Raw genomic sequence first — 5,971 nt, 5'->3', positions numbered from 1 at the left:
CTAGGGAGCAGCCACCTAAGATGCATCAATTGCTCTCAAACCACATGGAGCAGGGGAGAATGAAGACCACCAAAGACACAAGGAAAATATAAGCCCCAGAGACAGAAAGGGCCACATAAGCCAGAGACTCCATCATCCTGAGACCGAAAGAACTAGATGGTGTCCAGCTACCACCAATGACTGCCCTGACAGGGAACACAACAGAGAATCTCTGGCGGAGCAGGAGAAAAGTGGGATGCAGCACTCAAATTCTGGTAAAAAAGACCAGATTTAATGGTCTCACTGAGTCTGGAGGGATGCCAGAAGTCATGGCCCCCGAACTCTCTGTTAGCCCCACACTAAAACCGTTCCCAAAGCCAACTCTTCAGACAAAGATTAGACTGGACTATAAGACATAAAATGATACTGGGTGGCAGTGTGCTTGTTAGCTCCAGCAGACACATGAGACTATGTGAGCAGCTCCTGTCTGGAGGTGAGATGAGAAGGCAAAGGGAGACAGAAGCTGGTTGAAAGGACCCAGGAAATACAGGGTGGAGAGAAGGAATGTGCTGTCACGTTGTGACTAGGGTCACATAACAATGTGTGTACAAGTTTTTATATGAGAAACTGACTTGTAAATTTTCACTTAAAGCACAGTAAAAAACAAAAAACCAGTTTGCTCCACCCATGGACTCCAAACTCTGATGATAGCTCTATCAAATTAAAGTGAACCTATCTGGGGAAAGGGTCATCCTGTTTATTTATGTAGGACTTTTTTCCAAGGATGGGAACTAGATGTTGTGTCAAAGTGCAGTGAGCATAATCTTGAACTAGATCAACAAACCCTCGCCAAGGTCCAGCTATCCTTTTTAGGTAAGTGGGTGAGAGGGTGATGGTGGTAATGCACTCATAGCTCTGGTTGCAGAACCTTTCCCAGGCTGTTGGAAAATCCAAATGAAGAACAGGAGTTCCAGGTCACATGAAATACTCTCTGGATTCAGAACCCTTCTGTGATATTTGCAGAGTAATTTTGGTGTTTGTTCTCTCCAGGAGGAACGCATGTCTGTGTGACTCACACCATAAAGTAAGAGCTAGCCTTGACCTGCTGGGGGAGGACGTGGTGGAGGGAGAAACCTGACACCACACTGTTATCAGCTCCAGCAGGAGCATGGGGTGGGACTGTCCTGTCCCTGTGCAGAGCAGTGTTAGGTACCCAGCATTTTTTTTGTTGTCGTTCTATTTAGAGCTCACGTTATGTGGGCTAGCTAAGTATTCGCTGGTTAGATTATGTCCTTGTAAACATACTGAACGTGGTGGGGGGTGGGGGTGGTGTTTAACTTGTGTTCCTATGTTTGCCTCTAGGAACCATCCTTAAATACCTGCTTGTCACGCTGCACTGACTCTATCTTAGTTCACTTTCGCATTTCTTTTTTTTCCAGTTGCCACTGAGACAACGCCAACTCATGGCAACCTCAGGTAAAAAAAGAACTATACTCCATCGATTTTCCCATGGCTGTGACCTTCGGGAAGTAGATCGCCAGGCCTTCTTCTGATTCACCTCTGGGTAGATTCGAAACACCAACCTTTCAATTAGTAGTCTGAGTACTTAACCATTTTGTGCCACCCAGGGACATCAAGCAATTAGAAAATGTGCTTGTCTTAGTTATCTACTGCTGCTATAACAGAAATACCACAAGTGGATGGCTTTAAAAAAAAAAACAAACTGCTGCTATAACAGAAATACCACAAGTGGATGGCTTTAACATACAGAAATTTATTTTTTCACAGTTAGGAGGCTAGAAGTTTGAGTTCAGAGTGCCGGCTCCAGGGGAAGGCTTTTTCTCTCTGTCAGCTCTAGAGGAAGGCCCTTGTTTCTTCAGAGCTTCTGTTTCTGGGCATTCTTCATGTGACTTGGCATCTCTCTTCCTCCATCTCCGCTTCTCTCACTTGTTTAATCTCTTTTATATCTCAAAAGGGATTGATTCAAGACACACTCTACACTATTCCTGTCTCATTAGTATAACAAAGACAGCCCATTCCCAAATGAGGTCATGACCATAGGCATAGAGGTTAGGGTTTACAATACATGTTTTTTGGGGACACAACTCAATCCATAACAGTGCTGAATTGTATATACGATTCAGGTCTTCATATGCTTATGACATAAAATTACATACATAAAGCAGCTCGCACAGTGTCCGTGCAAGATGAGGCACATTCAAATATGAAATTGTTCCCCTCTGAGGCCCCTCAACAGAGTGTGAGCACTCACATATGCACAAGTGTGTACCCCAGCCTGCCTCTCTTTAACAAAAGCTACAGGGATTTTTAAAATTTGAGATTGTGTGAAGAGTGCTCGGAGTAACTGAACCCTTTTTTTTTTTTTTTTAACTGTGTAATGAATTCTACGCAATTTGCTAAAAAATGTACATAAGGAAATTATAAATCTCTGATACAGGTGGCACAGTGGTTAAGAGTTCAGCTGCTAATCAAAAGGTTGGCAGTTCGAATCTACCAGCCTCTCCTTGGAAACCCTAAGGGGCAGTTCTACTCTGTCCTACAAGTTTGCTATGAGTTGGAATTGACTAGATGGCAATGGGTTTCATTTTATATATATATTTTAGTTTTACTTATAGTGTTGTCAGTTAGGAAAGCTACAAGTAACAATACAGAGAGTGGTATTTTTCTTATAGAACAGGAAGTCTAGAAGTAGGAAGTTACTAGTGTTGGTTCAGCTGTTCAACAATGCCAATAAGGAACCTGCTTTGCTCTCTTAAAAAACACTGCCATCAAGTCAATTTGAACTCATAGTGACCCTATAGGACAAAGTAGAACTGCCCCGTAGGGTTTCTAAGGCTGTAAATCATCACAGAAGCAGACTTTTATATCTTTCTCCTGTAGAGTGGTTGGTGGGTTCAAGCCACCAACCGTTCAGTTAGCAGCCGAGTGCTTAACCACTGCGCCACCAGGGCTCACTCTTTCTCTCTTTAGTCCTGCCATTCCGAGCGAGTGGGTCTGTGGTAAGCATGCTTGACATTTTGTGATTGTAAAAAGGCTGCCACAGCTCCAGGAACCATGCTTGTATTCAAGGAAGGAGGGTGGTAAAGTGGTAGGGCCAGGACCACTGTACCTATGCACGGCCCGTCTATAGAGAAGTAAAAGCTTTTTCAGAAGGGCAGTGGGGGTTCGGTGGTAGAATTTGTTGTTGTTGTACTTTAGATGAAAGTTTACAGAGCAAATTAGTTTTTCATTAAACAATTAACACACATATTGTTTTGTGACATTGGTTGCCAACCCCATAACAGGTTAACACTCTCCCCATCTCTATCTTGGGTTCCCCATTACCAGCTTTCCTGTTGAAGTAGAGAAAATACATTTTCTTTAGTGTTTCAGTATCAAAATTAGAGAATATATTTTTTTTTGTTTAGCTGTATAACCAATGGAAACCCTGGTGGCGTAGTAGTTAAGTGCTACAGCTACTAACCAAGAGGTCAGCAGTTCAAATCCGCCAGGCGCTCCTTGGAAACTCTATGGGGCAGTTCTGCCCCGTCCTATAGGGTCGCTATGAGTCGGAATCGACTCGACGGCAGTGGGTTTGGTTTGGGTTTTTGTATAACCAAAACCAAAAAACCAATGCCAGTGCCGTCGAGTCGATTCCGACTCATAGCGACCCTATAGGACAGGGTAGAACTGCCCCATAGAGTTTCTAAAGAGTGCCTCGTGGATTCAAACTGCCAACCCTTTGGTTAGCAGCTGTAGCACTTAACCACTATGCCACCAGGGTTTCCTTAGCTGTATAAGCTGTGATTAAATCTTTAGTCTTTGAAAATGTCAATTACTTGCTCTGGAATCTGTCTCATGATTGTTCCTTTGTAGAAAAACAAGGTAATCAAGATTTTCGTTGTTGATTAAACCAGGGGACAAGACAATGAGCAATACCATCAGGACCCGAGATAATTGAGCAAAGTCCAGTCCATCTTGTGACTGAAACTAGGATGGCGAAAAGAGACCTGCTAGACGTCAACGATAGGTCTCTTCGTCAATACGTCCACCTCAAAGAAGAATCAACATTCCTGGAAATCTCTAAACCCTGAACCTCTCCCTGTAAAACCCTCTAGTCAGCCCTTTTGAGGCAGACAGAATTTTGGGGGAAAAAATTTTATTTATTTATTTTTCTGTCTCTTGAACACAGTGTTCAATAAAGTCCTCTTGCTGCTTACCTCCTCCTGTCTCAGTATTGGCTGTTCAGCAGGGGTCTCGAATCTGCAATTTGCAGTAACACTGTCCCCTCCTGCCTTCTTGTCCTTACCTGGTGTGCCCATTTATTCTCCTTTTGTTGTATAGTCCTGTCTAATCTTTGGCTGAAGGGTGAACCTCAGGAATGACTTCATTACTGAGCTAAAAGGGTGTCCAGGGGCCATGCTCTCTGGGGTCTCTCCAGTCTCTGTCAGGCCAGTAAGTCTAGTCTTTTTTTTGTGAGTTAGAATTTTGTTCCACATTTTTCTCCAGTTCTGTCTAGAACCCTCTATTGTGATCCACATCAGAGCAGTCAGTGGTGGTAGCCAGGCACCATCTAGTTGTGCTGGACTAAGTCTGGTAGAGGCCGTGGTAGTTGTGGTCCATTAGTCCTTTGGATTAGTCTTCCCCCGTGTCTTTGGTTTTCTTCATTCTCAATTGTAGAATTCTTGCCTTCTAGGTAGGAGACCTGGGTTCAATTCCTGGCCAATACACCTCATGCACAGCTTCCACCCATCTTGCATTTGAGGCTGGAGTGTTGCTATGATGCTGAACAGGTTTAAGCAAAATTCAGAGACAGGCTAAGGCAAGAGACCTGGAGATCTGCTTCCAAAAATCAGCTAATGAAAACCCTATGCACCGCAAGCATGAGTAGAGGCAGCTCACAACAACAAGAAAAGCTTTCTCAGGTCCCTCTCCCCCAGGAGTTCCACTTTTGTCTCATTGACCAGAGCTTGTCAAATGATGGAGCTTAGCATCAAGAAAGGCTGGGAAATACATATTTAGCTTTTTCAGTTTCTGTGGTGGAGGCTGGCAAGGGAGAAGCAGATTGGGAATAAGCTATCCTACCAAAAGTCCAGATGTAACCACTCTGGGGTGCTGGCATCAACCATCAGTCCTTCATTAGGGAAGCAAGGAGTGCCAAGAACCCTTTTGGTTGCTTCCTTTTGTGGCACTTTTACGTAAATTAGAATCTTCCAGGTTTCAAGGTACCCTCAGGTTACTTCAATGAATGAGGATTAATTACAAGGCTACCTAGGGAAACAAAGGAGGCAGGAAGTTGTCTCAGGGCACATGGTCAGGCTTTTGTGGAAACTAGGATGTGGTTAAGGATGCAGTCACAGCTCCCTTACTCAAATCACAGCTCCGTGACACTGCAACACTTAGTAGGGGGACTCTTCAGAATCGGGCATCCGTGAATATCTGCTCTGGGGCTCCACCATGACAGTGACTCAGATATTTTGCCTCTTCGTCAACTACTCCTGCTTTGACTAACACACTCTCTCCTTAAGTCTTATATCAAATGTCCCAAGAGATTATCTGGTTGGATAGCCATTCACCATTTATCAGAGGTGTCCCTACCGGGCAGAGTTCTCATTCTGGATCCAGAGTTCCCACCTCAGACCTATAAAGGCAGGCCTATAAATGGGTGCCCTGCTCTATTAGTGTGACCAGGGTGATGGATTATACTACCATTTCTGGTCACTTGCAGAAAGAGCCTTCAGGGTGAGAGAGGCTCCCTGAAGCTCTCCAGAGGAAGTACGGAAAGAACGGCTAGTCCTGGGCCCCGTGGGTCTAGGTTGTATGCTGACCTGAGTCAACTTGGCCATTTTTTTTGTATTTGTGGGGTTTACATTAACTTTGTCTAAAATAGGTTCGTCTTTGTCCTTGGTTCCTGAGAGATAATCCTAAACCCTTGGAATTTCCTGAGTAGCTAGGGTGTCTTTGTTATCTGTAGGCCTCTGGACCACACCTA

At 44.2% G+C, this 5,971-nt stretch overlaps 1 long non-coding RNA gene across 1 annotated transcript; it reads left to right on the top strand.

The window, feature by feature from the left end:
• The first annotated feature begins 983 nt into the window (after window positions 1–983).
• LOC126058161 (uncharacterized) lies at window positions 984–3,974 on the top strand. Its single transcript, XR_007513121.1, has 3 exons — window positions 984–1,063; window positions 1,419–1,455; window positions 3,897–3,974. It is a non-coding gene; the product is annotated as an uncharacterized LOC126058161 (long non-coding RNA).
• The last annotated feature ends 1,997 nt before the right edge of the window (window positions 3,975–5,971 follow it).

This window comes from Elephas maximus, chromosome 14 (genome assembly GCF_024166365.1).
Source record: "Elephas maximus indicus isolate mEleMax1 chromosome 14, mEleMax1 primary haplotype, whole genome shotgun sequence".
Lineage (NCBI taxonomy): Eukaryota > Metazoa > Chordata > Mammalia > Proboscidea > Elephantidae > Elephas > Elephas maximus.
Note: the sequence above shows the minus strand (reverse complement) of the source record. Positions and strands in the feature narration are given on the sequence as shown.